The sequence below is a fragment of the Cajanus cajan genome, chromosome 5 (assembly GCF_000230855.2).
Source record: "Cajanus cajan strain Asha chromosome 5, NIPB_CcT2T_4, whole genome shotgun sequence".
Lineage (NCBI taxonomy): Eukaryota > Viridiplantae > Streptophyta > Magnoliopsida > Fabales > Fabaceae > Cajanus > Cajanus cajan.
In genome coordinates, this window is record NC_138521.1 from 22,526,587 (window position 1) to 22,536,959 (window position 10,373).

A 10,373-nucleotide genomic window follows, 5' to 3' on the forward strand; every position below is an offset into this window, starting at 1 on the left:
AAACTCGATGCAAGATGAGTTTAAACTTGATAACATGCATAACTATAACTATAGAGTGGTAAAATAGGCTACGGTCCGCGGGATCGCAAATTATTAACGGATTGAGTTATATATCCAAACTTGTTAGCCTATTTAATCCGCCAGCTCTTTAGGTGAAATTGTGGGTTGGTTTGTATTTTTTATTTATTTATTTATTTTATTTTATTTTTATTTATTTATGTTATTTATTATTTTTAACGTAAGTATAATAAATCTATTATATATTTGATTTATTTTATTATATGTAATTTAAAATTTGTTGCACAATAATTCTATCATAGGAATCATGAATATTATTATAATTACATATTTATTTTGTTATACAATATATCAAATTAGTTGTAATTTGATATATATATTTTTTATTATTTAGATATACTGATATATATAAATCCTTTAGACATTGAAAAAAAAATATTAGAAGAGTCACTCAAATTAAATATGCACTTTCTCCCTTTTTTGCTCCCCCTTTTTCCCCTTTTCCCTTTTTTCTTATTATTTTTATTTTTTTATCCAAGATTTCTAGTCCGTTTTCGTTTGATAGACTAGCCTAACCTAATTTTTGATAGACTGGGCAGTCCAAAACAAGTCAAACTAATCTATTTTGTCATCCGTAACTATATATACCATTGTTGTATAATTGGAATTCATAAATCTCTATGTCAAATTCAACATAAACAAAATTTCAAACTTACATAAACATAAACATATAAAAATAAGAGTTAATCACCTATATACTACTAGTGTAAAGTTTTTTTACACTGACAACCAATTATATCTTTTAATTGTGCCATGTCACTGTTAAAAGTAAATGTGTTTATAGTGACATGACATAATTAAAAGATATAATTGGTTGTCAGTGTAAAAAAACTTTACATTGGCAGTGTATAAGTTATTAACTCTAAAAATAATGTGATCAAAACTCTAATATAAATAGGAAAATGAATAAAGATATCATATAATTCAGTGTTGTGTCAAGGAATTATGAGGTTTAAGAAAAATTTTAATATTGAATTTTTTAGTACAAAAATATGATCTATGTAATATTTTGAAGCTGACAACCAAATACTAATCCACATTTACAAGATGTGACTTTTTAAAAAGTAAAATTATTAATTAAAATTTGATAATCAAGTTATTTCAAAATTTTACCATATAGTTATTTATTCAATTATTTCAACAACAAAAAAATCGTTAGTACAAGTAGTTCAACACTTATATCCTTTAATCAATGACTAGAATTTGATTCTTGGTTTGAACATAGAGTTGTCACCAAAAGCATCATCTTACTCCTATCGAGGTTAACCCAATGAAAAGAAATTATACTTCCTTATTTTGAAAAAAAAAATGATGATCACATAATATCTTTAATTGATATATAAAGTTTTAATTTTAATTTTTTTATTATAACAACAATTGTAAATATTATTAATAATATTTTATAAACGTGACATGAATTAAAGCAAAATATTTTTTGTAATATAGTTTAACAATTTTTTAATAACTCCGATAAAACAGGAAAAAAAATAAACATTCATATAAAATTAATAAATCATTTAAACTTAAAATTCATTTCAAAACTAATATAATTTCTTTTCAATTCATTTTCCTTTAAAGGTATTAATTTTAGGGATTTAAATGATTAAATTTAAGGTAAATTAATATTTTTATTTTTTCAATAAGTTTTGAATATAAATAAATTAATTGGATATGTATACAAAATAATAAAAATTAAAAATAATTCATCTTTAATTAAATATATAAATTTATCACTTTCATTTAAATAAAAATATTTATTTTTATGATTCATACTATTCTAATATAATTTAATTTTTGTATTCAATTTAATATGTATATATATATATATATATATATATTTTTAATTTACAATAAATATAAACTATTTTTTCCTATCACATTTTAAATGAGTAATAAAAGTTTTCAAATAATTTACAATAATAATATCTATGTATATAAGTTATATAACTTTATTAATAAATTAATTATAAATAATAAAATGAAATTTACTACGTAATAAATAAAATAAAAAAAATATACGGAAAAAATAAAATAAAATTGAAAGGGGGCTAAGGCTACCGCTACTTGCGTCTTGCGACAACCACGATATACTGATATAACAATCCAAAGCAAGAACATGAGACTACACATCAAACTTAATTTTAAGACTGACCATAAACATCTTTAGAACTACTAAGCAGCAACATAGGAAAAATAATCCATAATGGCACCCCGAGCCTTATTCTTCTCAAACATAACTTATCTCAAATGCAATCCTTTATGGAAACTACAATAGTGTAGATATGCACAAGCATCAAGCCTTTACGTACACAAGGTAAGCTCAACAAACCCACTAGAGGTAATCGAAATTGTAATGATAAGTTCAATGAAAAAGAGACGATAGCGACCTCAATTAGTGTGCAAGAGAGAGTGACCTCTCCATTATAATAAACTCATTGAGTATCCCGATTGACACTCCACGCCTCATTGTTGTCTTACTAAAGTGTCCAACAAGTCAACATGAAACAACATAATTTAGTGAACTCTCAACATTTGCTCTTGTACTCTTGTAATAACATTCCTAAGTTTTTACTAATATAATTATTTCATTATTATTTATTTTTATATTTAATGAAGTTATTCTCTTATAATTGTTTTAATTAATTAAAAGACTCTTTAATTTTTCTACATCAGTTACGAATTCTTTGTATTGGGCAAAACATTCGGTGTAGATTGAATTAATAAGAAGTAGCATTGTCGAGATGAATATGTTGCAGGTATTGCTAGTAACAACACCCTAGTGATAATTCCCCCTATTGTACCATCTGCATATAAATGTAGTCTTCAAGGATGAAATAGTTAGCTTGCACATGAATTTAGTCTTAAATAGATAATCAATTCTAAAATTCTGTAAATATAGATTACTGAAATAAATAGTGTTAAATCTAGTTGCTTACCTTTTATTACAAATGTTGATGAGCGAGAAAGACAAGGTCGCATGGGAATCAAAAGAAAGAGCTCAAACCTAGGTGATTTCCCTGTCCTACGTCTTAGGAAGCATTTCATGAAAACATGAACTAGAAGTAAACAACCTCCTTCCACACCAAGTAAGAATAAGTTCATTTCCATGCCACCTATTGGTAAGAAAACAAATCTCAAATGTTCTTAATTAATCTTGCAAATTCAGAAACTTTTTATATATTGTATGGAGCCTGATGTTTTTGAACATAAAGGTTAATGTCAAGGCTAACTACCCTTTGTAACTTTCCATTCTTTTGATGACATTGCCAGCCAACAATTGTTCTCCTCTCTACAAGGTAAATGAATTGGTTGTAAACATGTCTATTCTTGTACTCTCTTAAAGTTGTTGTTAAACTCACCAAGAAATAAGTGAAATATTCAACAGAATTGAGAGGTTGACCATATAATGTACTTGTCTTGCTTATATTGAGTTGATTAAGAAGCTAACCAGAATTGTTGGTAATTTCAGTCTGAAATGAGTGTTTGTGACCGATATAAGACAAGCTCATTAACTCAGTTTTCTATTGATCCTCTGTTGCAAATAAACCATTACTTCTCCCTCCAAGTTTCTTTCTTTCCAAGATTGAAGACAAAATATCGTATTTTTTCCAGGGGATCTTGTGATGAGTATAACCCACCTAAGACCTTTTGTTGTCTCAAAGTATTTGATAAATTGATCAATTGAAAACCAACCTGTGAGGGCAAAGACTTGTAGGTGTCCAACCATTCCCTGTAAAATATGTCAATTGTTTATAGGATAACCCTTAAATAAGATGATGTATAGAAGAACGCTGACAAATAGAAAAATGTTTGTAATCTAGTTATGAATTATGATACATACATTAGTTTCTTTACTTATATGTAGATTAATCGATGGATTGGAAGTTGGACTGCTTGTGGCTCCCAAAGCAAGAATGCTTAATGCTTCCAAATTTGTTGAGGCAAGTGAAACCATAGTAGCTACTAGTGATGTTGCTATTGTTCTGGCACTACCGTGTAGTGGATAGTTCTTGGCTTGGTACAATTTCTTTCTCTTTTCAAGTTCTCATAACTTCCACCAATTTCATTACTTTTGAATTGGCTAAAAAATACTTCCATATGCAACTATGCCTTAAAACTCCTAATCTTTGTTGTTACTTAATTCTATATGCAAAAATCATTATTGTGACACTTATTTAATTTACTTAAATGCTTGCAAATTTCTTAGATATTTTGCTAGATCTTTGATTTTTGGTGTGGTTTTTGACTACTAAATTTCATAATTGTTGGTGTGTTCTTATATATACAGGTTTCACATACCTGCATGATGGAAATGCCAATTGTTCAAGTAAAAAAAACATGGAGTATGACTTTTTTTTGCTAAGAGTGTATCTAAAACATGTTTTGTTTATAAAATGTAGTAATTATTTTCACTATTTTAACACATTATGTTGATTAGTTAACACTCAAGATAATATTATGATGGAGGCCCATGTGCCAAGGACACAATCACTAGGGTCATGGTCAAGATAATGAATGAAGAATGGGCCAATAATCAAGAAAAGCCCATAATGTTGTTTAGTTGAGCCATACATTGAAAGCCCATGTAGAATAGGTTGGGCCAAGAGGGCTTGTAAATATTTTGGGTCTTGTATTTTGGGCCAAGTAATGTAAAGATTTTTGTTTGATCATGTATTTTGGATTTGAGATAATTAGGATAAGGAAATTACATGTGCATCTACATTAAAATGTAATTTAGTATTGCATTTAGGGTGAATTCGAACCCATGTGCATCACACATATGGTGTGACTGAAATTCACTCCTAAATGAACACTAAATCACATTCAAATGAGAGAAACACATGGCAATTCCGGATTTCTAGAAAGCTTAGCACCAAATTTGAATTTGAACATTCAAAATTTGGCGTCTAAGGTTTAAATTAACCATACCATGGTTTGATTTAAACCTTAGGTTAGCTTAACTTCTCTAGTACTCTACCTTAGCCTATAAATCTCTTCTGGTCGTGTATTTGAATCACTTTGGATAATTGAATGAGAATTTCTTCATCTTTGAGAACCAAATTCTCTCTAGCTGAAGTCACCAAGGAGAATTCCTTCGCTTTTTCATCTTGAGCTATCCTCCTTGTAGTTCTAGGCTTAAGCTTCTTCTACCTAAGAAGCTTGGTTCATTTCACTCCTTCTTGGCCAGATTCAAACCTTGAAGCTCCTCAAGGAAAATACAAGTGTTCCGGATTCTCACGGAGTTCAAGCAATCCAAGACTCCATCATATTATTTCTACTATTTTTCCTTTTTTTCATATAATTTGATATTAGATGCACTTAATGAAATTGATGCCAAACATCAAAACCAAAAAAATAAGTTCTTGATATAATCTGGATTAATGTACAATTTACATGGAAGGCAAATAATCAGGGTTTTCTTTTCTTTTCTTTTCATGCTGATTGCTTCTTTTCTTTTTTTTTTCTTTTTTTTTTTTTTTATAGTTCTGTTGGTAGTATTTATTACCTCTTATAAATGTAGTTAATTAAATCTTCATTCATCCAGCACTTCATTAACAGAATCAAAAAGAAAAATAACTATTCATTGTATTTATTTAAACAAGAAAAGATAAGTTACCAACCATTACCAAGAAGAAAAATAACTATTCATTGCATTTATTTCAACACAAAACTTTGGGTCAACAACAATTATTAAAAGATATTCAACAACACCAATGTTATAAAAGCAAAAAGATTGTAGATATTAAAAGAAATAGAGAAAAAGAACAAAAGAATTATAGTTGTTCGGAATAAATCCTATGTCCACTCTTCAAGGTACTTGTGGGCCTTTTATTATTAGAGAATCCAAGAACTTTACAAGAGATAAATTCCTCGCACTTGATTCTCCCTTTTCTACAAAGGATACCTCACCGTGGTAATATATGCACCATCCGTGGAACACCTAGCTAAGCCACTATATAGAAGGAGATAACAACTCTAAAGTTAGTTATAAAAAACATTACTAACTTGACAAAAAACTCAAGGATTCTCCAACTAACACTTAACTAAAAACAATATATTGACATCTATAAAAGAGATAGCTAAGCCCACAATGAAGATCCACCCAATTCTACAAATCTCCACCTTGGGTCTTCATGAACAACTTGAGCTCAAATAGATGTCCAAGATTATCGTTTGAAGCTTTATTCACTAGGTCTTCAAATGCTTAATAAGTCTAGGCAATGTTCAAACTTATAAGCAAGGATAACCTTGGTTAACATATCTGCAGGATTGTTTTTAGTGCCAATTTTGCTGACTTGAATCACACCTTTTGCAATGATGTCACGGATGAGATAAAACCTTACATTTATATGCTTTGTCCTTTCATGGAATGTTTGGTTCTTAAAGAGACATATAACACTTTGGCTGTCACACATAACCTCAGTCTTCAAATCCTTTCCTTCCAGCTTCTCTACAAACCTTTTCATCCAAATGGCTTCCTTTATGGCCTCAGTCAAAGTAATGTATTCAAATTCAGTGGTTGATAAGGACACAACATATTGAAGATTTTCTTTCCAACTAGCTACATTTCCATATAGAGTGAAGATGTAGTCAGTTATAGACCTTTTCTTGTCTATATCACCTGCATAGTCAGCATTTACATATCCAATTATTTGATTTTTGTTAGTTTTTGATTTCCTAAACCTCAATCCAATATCTAGAGTCCTCTTCAAGTATCTGAACATCCACTTGACTGCCATCCAATGCTCTTTGCTAGGATTTCCCATAAATCTACTAGCAAGACTTGCTCCATAAGCTATATCAGGTCTAGAATAGACCATGGCATACATTAGGCTACCTATTGCATTAACATATGGAATATTACTCATGAATTTGTTCTTTTCTTCATTGTTGGGAGATTGATCTGAATACAATTTGAATTGACCAGTAATAGGAGTAGAAACAGGTTTTGCATTAAACATATTAAACCTCTTCATAACCTTTTCAATGTAGCTTCCTTGACTAAGATGAATTGTGCCTTTGCTTCTGTCCCTCACAATGTCCATACCTAGAATCTTTTTTGCTTCTCTTAAGTCTTTCATTTCGAATTCTGAATTCAGAACCTGCTTTAGTCTTTTAATAGCTTCAACATCTTTGCTAGCTATTAACATAAGATATATGTAATTCCCTATGAATTCCTTCTTTAGATAGGCACAACTATCATAAGAGCTTACCCAATATCCTTTAGACACAACAAAATTGTCAAACCTCAGGTACCACTACCTTGGAGACTATTTGAGTCCATTCAGTGATTTCTTAAGCAAATAGACCATGTTTTCTTTACCTGCCACTTCAAGTCCTTCAGGTTATTTCATGAATATTTCCTCATCAAGAAAACCATGTAAGAATGTAGTCTTTATATCCATTTGATCAAGCTCTAGATTATAGGAAGCCACTAGAGCCAAAACCACTCTTATACTAGTGTGCTTGCTTGACCACTGGTGAAAAAATTTCATTGTAATCTACCCCCTCTTTTTGTGAAAAGCCTTTAGCCACAAGCCTTGCCTTGAATCTGCCCTTCTCAACACCATGAATCGTAGGTTTTCTTTTGAAAATCCACTTACAGCCTATGAGTCTTTGCTTTTTAAGGCTTTTCAACAAGTTTCCAAGTATGGTTTTTCATAAGAGAGTCATACTCCTCCTTCTTAGAAACTTTCCAGTTCTCACAATCAGCACTTAACATGGCTTCTTTGTAACTAGCAGGATTAGTGATAGACTCCTCATGCTCCACTATCAAGGCACATGCTATAATATCTGCATAGCCATACCTCTCAGGAGCTTTTCTATGTCTTCTTTTCCTATCTTTGGTCAACATGTAATCACCTTGGTTTGTTTCAGGTTGAGTTTCTTCAAGTTGGTGAGTGGTGATCTCATCATATTGCCTTGGGGTAGTTGGCTCCACCTCCAACTGAACTCTCCTTTTTATATTTGTAATTTATGTAGTAGTAGGGTCATGTTTATCAACCTTCATCATGTTCTTTTCTTGGAAGACAACATCTCTACTTATAATTGCCTTTCCTTTTCCAAACTTAACAATCCATACTTTGTATCCTTTCGCTCCATCAGGATACCCGAGGAAATTCCCTTTCTTCGATCTAGGTTCTAACTTTCCATCATTGGTGTGAATGTATGCATCACAACCAAAAATCCTTACGTGTTTAAGGCTTGGTGGCTTACCTGTCCAAAGTTCCTTTGGTGTCTTAAATTGAATGGCTACAAAAGGAGATCTATTGATGATATATGCAGCTGTATGAATAGCTTCACCCCATAATTATTTGTTGAGATTGGCATTAGAAAGCATGCATCTTACCCTTTCCAAGATGGTTCTATTCATTCTCTCGGCTAGACCATTTTGTTGAGGAGTCAATCTGACTCTCTTGTGCCTTGTAATCCCATTATCCTTGCAAAATTCATTAAATTAATCACTTAAGTATTCCAAACCACTGTCTGTCCTAAAAGCACCTTGACTTGTTTTCCAGTTTGAGTTTCAACCAAATCCTTCCACCATTTGAAGATTTTGAAAGCTTGGTTTTTGTGCTTCAGCAAGTATATCCACACTTTCCTTGACAAATGATCAATAAAAGAAATATAATACCTAGCTCCACCAAGAGATTGAGTTTTAGCGGGTCCCCATATATCATAATGCACATAGTCCAAAATCTCTTTAGTATTATGTGTACCAGTAGGAAACTTAGCCTTTTTTTGTTTTCCATACAAACAATGTTCACAAAAATCCAATTTTTTATATTTGGTTCCTTCAAATAGACCCTGCTTATGCAATTCTTCAAATTCCTTCTCACTAATATGAGCAAGTCTAAGATGCCATAATCTGATTGAATTATCCTTAAACACAAAACAAGAATTAGCTGGATTGACAATTGTTTTACCTTGCAACCTGTAGAGACCATCTTGCCTGATTCCTTTCATGATCTTCTTGGAACCCCTTTTGATAACAATTGCATCACTTTCTCCATTGAAAACACACCCTACCTCACCCAACATGCCAAGAGAAATAAGATTTCTTTTGAGCTCAAGCACGTGTCTAACTTTAGTGAAGGTTTTTACAGATCCATCATTTAATTTTATTCTGACAGTCCCTATACCAGCTACCTTACAAGCAATGTCGTTGCCCATTAGAACGCTTCCAGCATCCACTTTCTTGTAAGTATCAAACCAATTCAGATTTGGGGTCATATGAAAAGTGCACCTTGAATCCAGAATCCATTCTTCACTACATGGTTGATTAGTGACAAACAAATTACCAAGAAGGCAACCTATCTTAGAGACTACGTGTTAATTTGTTAGCATACATATGCCATGTGTTTACTGTTTTGTAACTACCAAAATCTCATTTTATTTAGGGATGGAAAATAAACCCGTACCGTGGGTAATACCCAAACCCGTCCCGACTTTGACAGGTAATACCCAATTTGACCGGGTATGGGTAAAACCTGATATATTAAATCGGGTACGGGTATATATACTTACCCACCCCATCCTCATCCATGTACCCGTCCCCGTCCCCATCCCCAGTTTAATATCCACCCCGGATTTAATTGTATTAAAGAATTTTGATATTTAATTATGTGTGATTATTTATTATGATGTAAAACATTTAACATTTTTTTAATTATTAAGAAGTCTCTTGATTAAAATATGAGATAAATAAATAACCTAATTATAATTATAATATAATGGAAAAATGATCTAAAAATGTTGTGTATTTTTTTTGCAAAAAAAATATTAATTTTTGACGGGTACGGGTATACTCGATACCCGACGGGGACGAAGATGAGACAAAAATTATATACCTGACGGAGATAGGGATAAGACAAAAATTATATATCCGACGGGTACGGGTATGGGGATGGGGATGGGTTTGAGTTGTAAGGACATGGATGGGTATCATGAAATCCGTACTTGACCCGCCCCATTGCCATCCCTAATTTTATTCCTTTTGTTAGATTCCATTTTCTGTTATCGAGGATTATGGATAACCAATCATTTGGCGATTGTAATTTGATATATATTTTCTACCAATGATTGAATGAAGGTAGAGAAAAAGATTCACAATTGAATATTTTACAATTTTCTATTATTAGTTTAGCTTATCTTCGAATACAAGGAATTACATTCAGCTCCTATTAAATCCTCTCAGTCCTTCATTGAGCTCATCGTCGCCTTCACCTGCATTGAAGGAATCTTCTACTTCAGAAGCTTGTGCACTATCTTCTAGCTCAAGAAACGCGGCTTGA